The following is a 15,483-nucleotide window of genomic DNA, read 5'->3' as shown; positions in this document are numbered from 1 at the left end:
ATTTATCCCATCATTTCATAATTAAAATATATAGTAAATATTACAAAGTGTTCAACACAGAAAGTGGTACATGGGGAAGGTAATAACCATGCCTTCTCTCTCTAGGTGGCACAAACCCAGGTGATGCTTTAGTAAATACATCATGAGACAGTCAATTCCATAACACCTAACATGTATGTCTGTCTATATAGATATGTGTATATTGTAATTGGCTAGGATTTTTGTTAAGGATTTTTGCATCTATATTCACAAGAGATATTGATCTATAGTTTTCTTTCTTGGGAATGTCTTTGCCTGATTTTGGTATTAAGGTTACACTTGCTTCATACAATGACTCTGGGAGTGTTTTTTTCAATTTTTTTGAAACAGTTTAAGTAGAATTGGTAATAGATCCTCTCTGGATGTTTGATAAGAGTTCAGCTGTGAAGCTATCTGCCCCAGGACTTTTCTTATGGGAAAGTCTTTTTATGACCTTTTTGATTTCTTTTGTGATCGGTCTGTTCAAGTGTTCTATATCTGTCCTTGCCAACCTGGGTAAGGCATGAGTTTCAAGGAACTTGTCCATTTCCTGCAGGTTTCCGATGTGTATATTATGTATGAGTCAGGACTGACTCATAGCTAACCTTCCAGCAGGTTTTCATAAGCAATAAATCTGATGAAAGTTGACTGCTCATCTTTCTCTTGTGGGGCAGCTAATGGATTTGAATCATGTACTTTGGCTTTACAGCACAACTTCTTACCACCAAGCATCATAGCTCGTGTGTGTGTGCACAGAATGGAATCCCAGAACACTTCATTGTGCTCATGTGAAACCTATCCACAGAACGAGAAGCTGTTGTATGGACAGAACAAGGGAATACTACATGGTTAAAGGTTAAGAATGGATGTTAGGATTGGATCCTTTCTCCATCTCTACTCAATCTGTATGTTGAGCAAATAAGTAGAGGAACTGGACCACACATAGAAGAATGTACCATCAGGATTGGAGGAAGACTCAACAGCTGGCTTTTATACAGATAATACAGCCTTGCTTACAGAATGTGAAGAGGACTTAGACCACTTACTGAAGGTCAAAGACTATAGCCTTCAATATCGATTAGGTCTCAACATCAAGAGAACAAAAATTTTCCCTACTGGACCAAAAGGAAGTTCTGGTGGTGCAGTGTCAAGAACCCTCACTGCAATCCCAAAGGCAAACAGTTCAAGTCCACCAGTTGGTCCGTAGGAGAAGGATGGGCAATCTCTTCCCACGTGATTAACTGCCTTTGAAAACCTGCCGGGCAGTCAGCTATGGATCGGTTCCAACTTGACAGGATACAACAACACTAGACCAATAGATAACATCATGAAAGATGAATAAAAGTTTGAAGTTGTCAGTGATTTATTTGGATCCACAACCAACACTCACAGCAGCAATCATATTTTATATGTATTGCCCATGAGGTCTCAATTGGACTCAAAAGGTCCCTGTCTTTATTCCCAATAAAGCATACTTTTTAAAAGGCAGCAAGTAAAAGGGAGATGGAGGTTTAATGTCTTTGAAAAATGCCATCTCAAATAAGAGGTTTTCAAGTGATAATGTGGTGATTAGTATTTTTTTACTTAGTATTTTGTGGCTGGGATATATTCTTGCTTGTTTATCAGTATTCTAATTTAGTGCAGCACTTGTCTGTCAGTTTGCTGTACTGCACATTGCTGTGATGCTGAAAGCTGGGTCACTGGTGTTTCAAACGCCAGAGGGGTCATTCATGGAGGACAGGCTTAATGGCACTCCAAGTTTAAGACAATCTAGAAAGAATTGGTCATCCTCTTCTGAAATATCAGGCCTCTGAAAAACCTATGAACAACAGAGGAACATGAATAGATATATTAGAGGTGGAGCCCAGGTTGACAGTCAATCAAAATGAGGAAGATCCCTGGCCAAGTGGGTTAACACAGTGACCAGGACAATAGACTTGAGTGAGAGATTGTGAGAATGGCATAGGACAGGAGAGGTTCAGATCAGTTATTCGTAGGGTCACTGAGTCATACTCAACTCCACAGAACCTAACACTACCAACACATTAGTATTTGTAGGTTGGGTTAATGGTGTGGATAGGGCTCATGTTTTAGTATTTTTAGGAAGGAAAAGTGGGTTCTTGGAAAAGGTGTTTTGCAAATAAGGAGGCCCAGGCAGCTGCTTCTCGAGGTGGAGTCTGGCTGGCTAGTGCCTCTCACACCTGTGTTATCACAGGGCGTCACTGGGTTTCCTCTTTGTGTTGCTTCTCCAGAAGGTCAAGCTGCAGGCAAGCTTTCTGTTTGTGCACACGCATGGCGCCTGAAAGCTCTTGCAGAGAACTTAAATCAGGAATTGTTGGTAAAGTACAAGGTTGGGGGAGCAGTTAATCTTTGGGTCATACAATTTGGGCAGAGGGAGGGATGGGGAAAGGAGAAGAATCTGGTTTGAAAAACAATGTATATGAACTTTGTAAGTAAACCAGTATATAATAAAAAATTAAAAGGGAAAAAAGGTGGCATGGAAGAGTATCCCATCTATTGCGTCCCATGGAAGAGTTTGCCTTGTTAGCTCAGTCCTGTAGTTGCTTCTGTAGGAATACCTCAGCCTTGCAGTAAACCACTGGCAGCTGGCCGCCCTGAGCTGAGCTGTCCTGGTAGGGAAAGACTAGAATGGAAAAAATAAGGCATTTTATTCAGTATATGGAAAAAGAAGTGGGGGGAACCCTTGTGATTAGAGTGTTTTTATCAGTAGTGATATTCAGAAGAGGTATTTATCCTTCCTATGAAGAAAATGAAGAAGCAGACCTTGCTGCAGAAGGTCAAAGACTACAGCCTTCAGATTACATCTCACCATCAAGCAAAGAAAAATCTTCATCACTGGACCAACAGGCAGAATCATGAGAAACAGAGAAAATGTTGAAGTTGTCAATGACTTCATTTTACTTGGATCCATAATCAACACACTTGATACCAGCAGTCAAGGAATCAAAGGGCATGTCACCTTGGAGAAATCTACCATCAAAGACCTCTCTAAAGAGTAAAAAAGGCACAAGCTTAAAAATTAAGATGCACTTAATCTAAGCCATGGTATTTTCAGTTATTTCCTATGCACTTGAAAGTTGGACAATGAGTAATGAGTTGTGATGCTTGCAAGAAGTACTGAATATCCCACAGTCTGCCAAAAAAAAAACCCAAAATTAATTCTTCTTAGCGGAAGTGCAACCAGGGTGCTTCATTGCACATACACTGGGCATGAAGTCAAGAGGGACTGGTTCTTGGTAAAAGATACCATGCTAGGAAAGGTAGTCAGTGAGATAGAGGAAGATCCTCGAGGAAATAAACTGAAACAGTGACTGCAATCAGAGTCAGGCCGTGCAGGCCCAGCAGGCAGAGACCATGAGGACCAACGTGCAGGACGGAGTTCAGACCTATCATTCATCGGGAACCTAGGAAGTGCAGTCAGCTGACAGCACCTAACTCCAGTCACATGCACTGCTAGAAATTGTGTACTGTTTTTAAGTGTTTGATACAAATGACAACTGGCTAAGCAGGTCTTTATCAATGCATGGAATTTCTAGTATAGATGAGACAGAGATTTAAAAAAAAACCTTCCAAGTTTTTTCTTTTATCACTTCAGTGTGGTCTGTGAAAGTATAAAGAGATTGGACAAGGTCCAATGGTAATTACTTTTATAAAATGTATGATTGTATGAAACACAACATGAACGAAAATAGTGTGAAACACAACGTATATCAATTTTGTAAACAAACAAATTTATCTAACAAGATTTGCCTAGTATGGGTGGGTGAAAATGGTCCTGGTGTTGAGAGCTCCCTGGGTATGGGGAAGTAGCATTTCTGGACAGTCTGATAGCTCAGAGAGAATCTTAGGGGTTTTGTTTTAAGATGGTCTCTAGACTCGCTTAACCCAAAATGCAGGCAGGAAGCAGTTTCTGTAAATTAGATGCACTCTGTGTAAACTAGTCTGTCTCACACATATTATAGCATATGTATTTATAACAGTATGTCATTAGTATAAATGTGTATTATAGCTTAATATATGCTGTCAAAGGCTGAGGGAGCACAAAGTGCTAGTTGCACGGTCTCACAGGTGATTTCAAGCACATGAGAGGATGTGAGTAGGTTGTTTGCTAATACTACATCATTTTCTAGAGGGGCTGGGGCACTCAAAGGAGGCTCTGGTGGTCAGGTCAGCAGTGCTTTGTGCTGCTAACCCAAACTCCGAACCTCAGAGGGTTCAAATACACCCAAATGGATAATCTCTTTGTAACCCACTAGGGGTGGGAGTTATAAACCCCCCGTGTTGGCAATGAGAGGGTTGTTTGGAGTTTATTTTACTAAAAGATTTTGGTATCCCTGTGAGTCCTGGAACCACGGGTACCAATGTATAACAGTATTGAAGGCAAAATCTGTGCTGCTCAGTCCTTGCCTTAAAGTTCACAATTCTCCCAAGAGAGCAGATTTGTTTCTTCCACATAGAGATTCAATCTTGAGCACTCTTTGTTCTTCCAGTCAAAAAAAGAATGGGGAAATGGAGTTGCTTATTTTCGAAGATTCCTTGGTCAGAAAGTACAATAGTTGATCTCTATTTTCCAAGAGGAAAATATGGAATTAGTGGAGGAAATGGGACACATGTCCAACTGCCTTCACAAATACAGACTGCTTTTGCCACAACACCGTAAGAACTGCACAGTACAGGTCACCATGTCTCAACATTAAGATGGATTCCATAGAATTCTGATCAAAAAGAGGAAAATGAGAAACTGAATTTCAAATGTGCATGGAAACCAGACTTTCTGGAGCCACTGGGGCTGTTTTTACATACTGTGGAGTCAAGTAAGAATCATAGGAACCCTATGAACAGATCTGACCCTGTCCTATGACCTCCAAAACACTGCCCTCAGGAAAACTTTAAACCTTAAACCAAAACTATGCCCCAAAGTAACAACACAGGAGAGGAATACCCTAGATGAGATGGATTGATACTGTAACCGGGGTAAAGAGGATAGGTGTGTCAGAGACAGTGAGACTGGCTCAGGACAGGGCAGGCTTCAAAGCTGTTGTACTTAGGGTCACTATGAGTCACAGGCGACGGCACATGGCAACCACCTCACTAGAAGAGATGATCTGCATGAAACAGTGTGTTCCTTTAAAGAATTTCTGTATGTGACCAGCTTGACAACAGCACTTGAAAGAATAGACCTAGTGGGGTAGTAAATTTATATTCATGATGGTGAGGCATTTGGAGAAGTGGTTCAGCTTGAAGAACAGAATCAAGGTTACAGAACTGCATATGCAGAAATTACTGATATAGTGTATGTTCAGTGGTGTGTATTTTCACCAAGAAAAAGATTTCTTGAACAAGGAAAAGAAACAAAAGTTGGCAAGACAAGTCTGCACTTGGTTGAAGTCAAACTCATGCTTTAATGTGGTTTCATTTGCTCTTTGAAAAACGGTCAGCTACCTCTGAATTTGGTGCTTTTCCACGGATTCACGACCCAATCCGGGATTCAAGCTGACTGTCACCAAGATAACCCAGTGCCACAGTTAGGGTCCAAGAGGGCCACGTTTCTATTTCGGGGCAATCTCCTCCCCTTTGGGAATCCTCCTAGGAGGAAAGCTACCAGAAATCATTTCAATTCAGACTTTATCCACTTTGCTTATTGTTTCTAGAAAATAATTTTAAAAGTGAATTGAGCTGGAGTAGCTCTTCTGTTTTAGTAAAGGAAGACTAAAACACATTTGCAAACGTGCCATAGAGATTTTAATGAAAAAATTAGAAAAGTGCATTATTTTACAACACTACATTAAATGATTCTTTCTTTTTTCTGTAAAGACGTTGTAAAATATGTACAGGGTTGCTCAGTGCATTCGTTACAAAAGAAAGATGCAATTGCTTGCATAAATTACATCTTTTACACGGGCTGGATGCCTACCTGGACGTGTAAACATTGGCGATACAGTTTTGTTGTGTTTCATTCTTCAGGTAAGCGGCGAGAATAAATACCTCTGGTATTCATTTGATGGTTGTCTCATTCTGTTAGCTTCAGAACGGCAATCTAAGGCCATTTGTGAAGGCGCCCTCTCCACAGACGGAGAAGGCCAGAGAAGAGAAACAAAGGGAGAACGAAGGGGAAAGGGAGGCTGCCTGTGGCTGAGCTGGAACCACTGGCTTTGGCCAAGGAGGCGTGGATTCCCACCAACGCTCTGCTGCCTGGGCCCCAGAGGCACCCATGATGCACGATGGCCCAACTGTCCAGTGACGCAGGAGGGAAGGCCCCACACGGGTTTCCTGACACATCACCCCAGCCTCCTGGAACATGGCCAGCGAGATTCCTGGGGTAACGGACCAGCTTCTAGTAGAGCTTCGGGGGTTTCCATCACCCTCCCAGGGGGGAAATGTGTTAGCGAGTGACCCACATCACCACCAACAGCACCAAATCCAGACCCTCCTCTCACACAGTCATGAGGACGTCCAGGACCGCAGCAAAGGAAAAATAATAATCCAGAGACCCAAGACCCCCAGTCCATGTGCGTGCGTACCCCCCCAAGTGAGTACGTGACCCCCCCCCAGCCCCTTATCCCAGCCCCAAAGCAAACCCCCTGTGAATATACGCCAATAACTTTAATAGGTATGAGTTTGGAAATAATTCAAGCTTGGCTTCATCTATGCTTAGAATCACAAATGAGATCTTTTTAAAAACTATTTTGAGGTATAACGATAGACAGTTTGTGAAAGCCAAAAGTGAAACAGGAGACCTAGGAGGGAGCAGAGGCAATTCCTTGGCCTGCTGGGAATCGACTAAAAACCTTTTCTCCTTATTAATTCAGTGATTTAAAACGTACTCATCCTCCTCAGTGTTTTGCCCGTATCTCCCGTGAGTGGTGTTTAACAGCACACCTTCTAATCAACAGGTTTGGATGTAGAAAACTCTCGATTCTTGCAGCATTTGGATTCATCTGTTTCCCTGATTTAAATTTGCCTCAATAATTCAACAGCTCCAGCCTAAGCCAGTGCGGTTTCTATCCCGTGGTGACTTCTGATAAAGCAGAGGGGGACTGAGACACCGTCTTGAGGTCATCTCCAGCCCCCAAACAGCTGTCAAAATGCTATTTGTGGGCAGGATAAACAAATATATAATTAGCCTTTCCCAGAAATGTGTTCTTCTCTGAGGAGCCATCAAATTCTAGAGGAACCTTGCTAATTGTGGGCTCTGCTTCATTGGGTCCTCACTAATCATGTCCTTCCCTTCACTGGATTTTTTTTCTACTCAACTTCCAAAAGTTAGCTCAAGAAAATGAGGCAATTGCCAAGGCATATTCTGGCTCCAATACCTGGCACGTGGTTCTACTCCGAGACCCCCTGCATCAGGAAAGCACACTGTCCACTGAGATTTGAGCTTTATGAGGTCTGGGACGTCAACTGTCATGTTGACCACAATGGCATCTCACTGAACATGGCAGTCCCGGAGATGCTCAACACACTCTGTAAATAACTGCCGATAAACCGGGAGCTAATGTTGCAGTACAGGGGCCCACGAGCCACAGGAGGCCACTGCTGCAGGTCATTCTGGTAAACCAATGGTTCTCTTGAGCTAAGTAGAGTAAAGGTGTCCTGCCTGGCAGTGGAATGGGCTGTGGCTGAGCTGGAAAGGCCGCCACCACAGACCATTCACCAAGCACTCTGGTTCTTGGGTCAGTCTGTGTTGGGGGCAGAGAAGAGTGTCCCGTCCAAAGCCAAGCAGCTCAGAACAAGGCTTCCTCCGTGCCCAGTGTTGGATCCCAGTAACAGACACACCATCACCGACACACAGACTCCTGATGCTGAAGCCAGTCAACTGGAAACCTCTTCAGGCCAGGAAATCCTGAAACGTCTACTTTGTTTCTTGTTCATCTTTGGTAATGTGGTAAGAAAACTTCCTCGGAATGAATGCCCTGGCTGCTTAAACAAAAGGCCAACCGGATCTTATCCAGAAAGATCTCCATATGCAAATGGGAGCTGATGTCCACACACCACCAACAGATGCCATCAAGAGCGCCAAAAGGGGCAGCCCCCCGCTTGGTGCAAGCAGCTTACTCATCGGGCTGGCAGCAAAAAGGGGTGGGGGTGGGGGAGTCCACAGAGAGGAGGCTCAGGAGACAGGCCTGGTGATCTACTTTGGAAAAAAATGGGTCATTAAAAACCATCTTCACTCATCAACTGACTCACTGTTAAACAAGAAGGCCCCAGAGACCAAGCTTGATGGGACTCAAGTTCAGATTCTGGGGCTGTCTGCAGAGGCCCCACGGGAGACACTCAGACTGCTGTTCCCCAAAACCCGGGCGGTGGCTGTAAGAGGGAGGACTGTCAGATGAAGTTACAGTGTGGGCTCTGCGAGACCTGGAAAGTTCTTAAACAGGACGCTGGCCAATTAGCAGTCTTGTTCACTGTGCTGTCCATTTCCCTCAGAAAGTTCGTCTCCCTGTACTTTTACATCCTGTGAAAGGTCCACCACTGACTACCTACAACTGCTCACCTGATCCCACCTGCCTCTCCTCAAGGATGTCAAAGGCACCGTGCTCCATGAAGCCCTGCCTCAGGCCCTCGCCCACAATCAACCGTGTTTTTACATAATCGGACTTAGTTCTGTGTCCCAGGAGGAGGTCGCCTAAGAGCCCCTTCCTTTTGTGAGAAACTTGTGTGAAAGTATCATCTCAGTGCCTCACACAGACCACATATGCCCTGCATTTTATCCACAATCCCCATCCCCAAGACGGGAGAACTGAAGTCCATCTGTGACTGAAGTCCATCCCCAGGTGTGGCTTATGGCTTCCACCATCTTACCTGGAAAATGAGCCTGGTCTTGGATCTTTGCAGCCCCAGGTCTAGAGGAGGGCAGGTGAGGGTCGGGGCCTGGATGGAAGGCCACTGGTTGTACCTGTTCTGTAACCCCTCAACCTCTAACAGAAAGTAGTGCTGCCATGTCTTCCTGGTGACCCCATCACACGCCCATCCCTGCAGGGCCAAACATCCCAACCCAATCCTGAGCTCTGAGGCCACACAAATCACCTGAGGGAAATGACAAGCTCTTACCAGCCCCTAGTCCAACTGCCCAGCTATGCTGCCAGCTGTCTCAGGCAAGGGCAGATATCCACTGATGTGATGGGCAGTGGCAGTGCCCTACTGATGTGATGAGGAGCAGTAAACCCACAGACTTGGACCACTTCCAGGGTGGAACAAATGCTTATAGACTTCCCGTTCCATGCAAGTCCATTAAGATATGCCTTGACCACAGCTACTCACAGCGCGCTAGAAATTCAGCTGTTCCTCTCTAAGCACTACCCGGCAACAGAGTCTCGCAAAGCCATGGCTTCTATGGGACAGCTGACTCCACAAAGGCCAAGAGGATCTAGAAAGACTTTCCAAGGATGCTTGAGATACTCCCACGTCCCCCTCCACTGCTGGAGACCTGCAGGGAGCAGAAGAGCTGGCCAACGATGCAGAGGCAGCAATGGTGGGGCCAGAACATCTCTGGCAAAAAAGAATGGTCACTCAGCCCCAGGAGATGAAATGGTTGTGGTATCAGAATGGAGAAGCCTGGGGTCTAGAATTTGCCGATGGAAGGATCTCCATGGCAGGGACCAATGGTCAGGAAAGCCACCACCAGACAAACTGTCGTTTGAGATCATTAAGAAAGGCCTAGAAATCATTACCACTCCCTCGGAGGCGGCTCATGTTTCTACCTGCCAGCAACAACCCAGCCACTTGAGACCTAGCAGCCCAAGCTACAATGGCTGAAAGCTGCCTTAGAGCTGGAACATTCCTCCTGGTGTTTAGGGGAAGGTGCCAATCGTCACTCGACACAGAAGAGAGAAGCACACGGGCAGTCGGAGATGCCAGGGCCTGGCTCAGCTTTGATGGTAACACCCACGTCCCGGGGCCTCCAGGATGCAGTTTTCTCAACAGATCAGCATAACCCTGCGTGTGGCTTTACTGATCGACCTCGCCACCTGTCGGTCTGTCAGACTGTGATGCTGTCAGCTGAACTTCAAAGGCAGCAAGGCCATCTATAGAGGACAGGTCTCATGGGAGCTTCAAGACTGACACAGAGTTGGGAGAAAAGCCGACTTCAGAACACTCATCGGGGAAGACCCTGCGTTCACAGTACCGGACAGTCTAGTGCAGGAAGACGCTCAACACACCTGGTACATGATGGACGGGAGCATCCGGCTGACCGTGGAGACGGCATTCTGCTGTCCACGGCCGTCATGACCCAGAGACAACGGCAAAGAGTGACAGACAGAGGGATCCACAGTGAAGAGGTGGTCAGAGCATATCACTGCCTCAATAGTGGTGACACGGCATCACCAACCCTGAATTCTGGCCAAAAAATTCTGACTCTGATCCTGAGGAAACGGCAGCCGGAGCCAGAGTGCTGTTCACAACAAGTAGCCTGGCCTCTCTGAAAACCCTGAAACCAGGAAAGACGGAAGTGGTGGCACGGAACGTTCTAGAGTACTCCAGACTGGGAGAGGAGGGAATAACGAGTCAAGGAAGGGTGAAATGAAAGGTCTGAGTGCATCTGGAACTGCAGGGAACGCGCTAGGGGACGTTTCAGGAAATCTGGACTGTAGACTAGATCATGCCGTGTGAAGGTGAGCCTTCCAGGATGTTACTATGGCACCGTTAAGTGGGGAATAATAGTTCTTGAAAGAAATGCTTTTTTCTTTGGTTATTTACAACCTGCAGACATCAGAATGCTGTTTCCTGCAGTGACCCTGGTCAACTGCCTGGGGGGGGGGGGGATCTACACACCGCACGAGGGGCGAGGGGAGTGGAAGTGGCAATGGGATGAAGGCCAGTGGGTCTGGAAGAGTATGGACAGCTCATTATCCTATTCCTTCCATGTTTCTGTAAATGATTAAATCTCAGAATAAACTGCTAACGGGGCAAGCAGGGAGGCGAGGCTGCCCTTGTAGCTGCAGCCTCCCCTGAGGTGTACCTGAGAAGGACCCCCACCCCACACACTCATGCCCAGAGGTCATGCGTGCAGTGAGCCTGCCCTGCCCCTCACGGCCTCATCCCCCTCACCCCAGACCCTGTTCCCTACCAGACTCAAGGCTCATTTGGTTTTTTGGGGGGCAGCTCAACCTTCAAACGTGACCCCTGAATGGAAGACCCAGACCAACTGCTTTTATGGGCTGATTTCACTTTGTGCTAAACACCTCCTCCCAATCGGCTCTGCTTCATGAATGAGGAAGCCAGAGAAAGCTTCTCTCCCGAGGGAGCCACAGGGCTTCCAGAAGCAGGCGCTGCGGCCGGCCACTACGCCCTTGCCCAGGGTCCCAAACAGGATGTCCCCACGAAGGAGGTGCACTGAAGACCGCACGCTGGCAGCACGGCAGCCCGAAGTCCTGCCCCTTCAGCCAGAAGCTCCAATTCCCCAGAACACTTCACAGGCCATGGCACCCACTGCACTAACAGATGGGCACATTCCAGCACATTCTGGGACCTCATGCCCCTGTGGATGCATTTAATGGGTGTCTTAATTAGGGCCTATTATTAAAAAAGAATATTGCATAACGGAATTGGGCCATAAACCGTAGCGATGGGCGATTTTCCTTTTTGAATCATTCCTTCTCTCTCACCTCCTGCTCCCACTCAGTGCACACAGACAATACACACCTCTAAACCGGGCTCTCCACCTTCCAGCAGCTGCTGGGAATCGGGACCTGCATGGCTTCCAAAGGCGGCTGGAGCAAGACAAATGACCTGCCAGCACTCGGCCCAGCTGTCCTCCCAGACAAGGGGCAGATGGGGAACAGGATCAGCAGCTAGCCCTCAACTGCCCCCCATACTCCAGGTGGGGCTAGAGAGAGGTCACGTGGGAAGCAACTTGGTCCTCTGCTTCCCCCGCTGACATTCTCGGGCTGCAAACAGCCTGCGGAGACCATGCAGCCTCTGGCACCCCTACAGATAAGGGGTGTGGAGGGTGGGGGGAGCAGGGCAGATGCTCAGAACTCAGCTAAGCATTCCAAGACCTGACTGTTTTCTGCATTGAATTTTGGGTTGAAACCATGTGTTCTGACTAATAGAAGGCATTCTGAAAGAAATGAAAAATGTTAATACGGATGTTATACAATTTTCTCTCTCATTGCTGTGAAGTGGGAATGAACTTATAGCTGACCTTTGGGAGGGAAGGTTTCTGAGGTTCTCAACTGCATGGGAGGAGACTGCCCACTTTTCTCCCTTGGAGTCAAACCACCACAGAGATGAGGGCTCTGCGTTAATAGTGCAACTCCCTACGGATGAGGCCACTGAGCTCCCTTTGACACAAATACTGGGACACCTGGCCCCAACACACCTCTTGGTGCTACAGGTGATATAACGAGGCCTCTTTAGAGTCATGGCTCCCAACAGATGGAATCATACACTCAGTGGGATGGGAGCTTCCCATTGAACCCTGATGTAGAAAATGTAAGTGGGCACCCTTGTCGGGTAGGTTAAATTACAGCACCAGCACTGACCACACTCAAGAAGCAACTGCTTAGCTTCTGAGACACAGAGGTGCAGACAGAGAGCAGACTGGCTCCCAGGGCCGGGACTGGCCAGCCTCCCTGTCCGAGGAGGGAGGCTCACTCTTGTGGGCAAAGGCGGGCAGCTCTGGACTTCTGAGGGCTTCTTCTGCCCAGTGGCCCCTGAGGACCAGCAGATAAGGAATGGTGTCTGGAAGCGGCTGCCCAGAGCGTCAGGGCACTGCCTGCCCTCCTCTCCTGTCTTCGCAGCACCAGAGAGATGAAAATCAAGGTCTGCTCAGTGAATGGACCATCGAAGTCAAATGTCTTTCACCTCAACATCATCTGGCCCGGCAGGTCTCCAAGGCCATGAACCCACACAGGAGGAGATGACCTCTTCCCCCTTGGAGAAGCTGGTGGATCGAAGAGGGTGACTGGCAGCTTAGCAGCCCAGCACGTAACACAAGATGCCCCTGGAACTCCCTTCACCCCAAGAGCCACAGTGACTTCCAGAAGCAGATGAGAACCTGGCCCTGGCAACGTGTCCTTGCCTGGATCCCAAGCAGATCAGTCTCCGAAAGGAAGACGTTCAACGAGATGGAGTAAGAGCTGCCTGCTGTTGTGAAGATGGCACGGGAACGGGCAACATCTTATCCTACATGCGGGGTCTTGATAAGCCGGAGCCAAGTCCACAGCACCTGGCTACACAGATGGGCCACCTAAGGACAGCGCAGGCATCCTGAGGGAAGTCCATCAAGGCTTACCTGTACACGAAGTCCAGACACTCTGAGCATGAACAGGGGTGTTTACCCAGCAGAGAAGACTCCAATGATGACTGCCCCATGAGAAGGATGCACTCACAACAGAGGGGTGCAGAAACAACAAGAGAGATGGGCCAAGATGAACTCCAAGTGGCTGCAGATACTTTAAATCAGAAGTGATCACAGGAGAAAGAAGACTTAATCTCCAACTCCTTAATCCTATAAAGAGTCAACTCTATGGAAACAGGGTGTTTTCTGTCTGTCTCCCTGGAAAAACAGTTCTCTCTCACGTGGAACAGTCAAGAAGAAGCATGGCTGCTACGTGGCCATTTCACAAGGCGTTATCCACAGAGAAACCAGCCCCAGATGGTGAGTCAACGTCCTCCAGGTCCAGCAGGTTGTCGAATTCCCTAGGAATCAAGCAGCCTGGACCCTCACTGGGGCTGTGTCAGGATGCCAAGGTGGAGGGGCTCAGCTGCTGGGACCCCTTGGGGGTTGAAGACCTAACACATCTCAGTCCTGAGAAGGATGCTCTGTGGCACAGAGTACCTAGTTGGTGCCTGTTTGTTTTATACATCACTGCCTTCCTCCCTAAAGGGCAGATCTCACAAAAGTCTCCATTCAAAGCGCTCACTACATCCCAGGCAGCTCCCAACAAACCGGGGCATACTGTAAACACACAATACTGTGGTGGCTTTGATCAGTGCCTCCCAAAGCTCAATGTCTTCCAAGAGAAAAATTAAAAATAGCTACTGAGTCTACTGTCTGGGCAGATGAACAAAAAAACAAGCCAAGCACTGTTGGGGCAACTGCAGCTCATGGTGACCTCAGAGGGCAGAGTCAAACTGCCCCATGAGGGTCCCAATGCTGGAGTCATACAGGGGCAGACCTCCTTGTATTTCTACCCTTACAGAGTGACAGATGGGTTCAAACTAGCAACCCTTTTGGTTAAGCATTTTAACCTCTGCACTATCAGAGCTCTGGACAGACTTGAGAGCTGTGAATTGAGCATTCCATAAAATATCAAATAAAATGTTAAGACATGCATCAACTAAGACTTTGTCATCAACTGTCAACTTTGGCCTGGAAATCTGAGGTCCCTAATCACCTTCCAAGGGCATAGGCACCCTGGTGTGGTATTGTGTTAAGTGCTGGGCTTAACCAAGGCCCCTGTGTCCTAGACAAAGGGGCCAATCTCCCTGGGGTACAACATTCAAGGACATCCCGTGTCTTCAGAGGAGGCTCCAGGGAAATTGTGGTTTTAGCCCAGTGGCTTGAATTCTAGGGGCTGGCAGTCTTTGGGGTGCTATCTGCTCTAAAAACTTATAGGTCAATTCTTTGTAAGGATTCCTACTGGGACCTTGAAGCTGGCCAGCAGACAAGACCTCCTGAGCAGGCCAGTCAGGGGCCAGCTCCATCCACATGAGTCGGGAACCTCCACTGGGGAGAAATGGGAAAGTGAGTCCTTTTCAGACATAGGAGGGATGACAAAGAAAACTCCCCTCTGTGAATGTGGACATCAGTCCTTCTGCCAATCACCTTGGGGATGGACTAGGCCTCAGAATATGGGAACTAAAGACACAGAAGCCATTTCTACAGCATAAGCTGTCCTGAAGGAGACTGGCAGGACATCCCCTGGAAAACCAGACCCTTTCCAGAGCTGGGAGACCTTCACCACCCGGACCAAATCATCCCCTGAGACTGAGAAGTTCCCAGCAGGTCAAGACACAACTCACTGCCTTCCGAAGGCTTCCGGAGACCAGCATGGACTTTCCCTTATCCATAAATCAAACAAAATCTCAGATCATCTTTCTGGAAATGGCATATAGATATTACAGAAATATATGTTCATCATATATATTTCATATATGAGAACATATATGTATTTATACATAATTTATTTTTGAAACAAGGAATGTCCTGTCATTTCTTTAACCAGGAGAGGAAGCCACGTCCACCTCCTCCAAATACCCACTCTCGCCCAAGCATTCCAAAACGAGCATTCTAACCCATGCGCTTTGGGTTGCGCAAGATCATCAAACGAGAAGAAAATCAGAAAATAGATACTCTGAGGTTCCAACAGTTTTCCACGTTCCTCCGACAGGTCCAGTTGATGTGGAAAACTGTTGGAGCTGGAGATGAGGAAATTAAGCATGTCTTCAAATTATCATTGGTTCTCGATTAGTTAATCCATTGTTAGCTCTGTGTTC

The sequence above is a fragment of the Elephantulus edwardii genome, unplaced genomic scaffold (genome assembly GCF_000299155.1).
Source record: "Elephantulus edwardii isolate Elephantulus edwardi_28Jun2011 unplaced genomic scaffold, EleEdw1.0 scaffold00003, whole genome shotgun sequence".
Taxonomy (NCBI): Eukaryota; Metazoa; Chordata; class Mammalia; order Macroscelidea; family Macroscelididae; genus Elephantulus; species Elephantulus edwardii.
Note: the sequence above shows the minus strand (reverse complement) of the source record.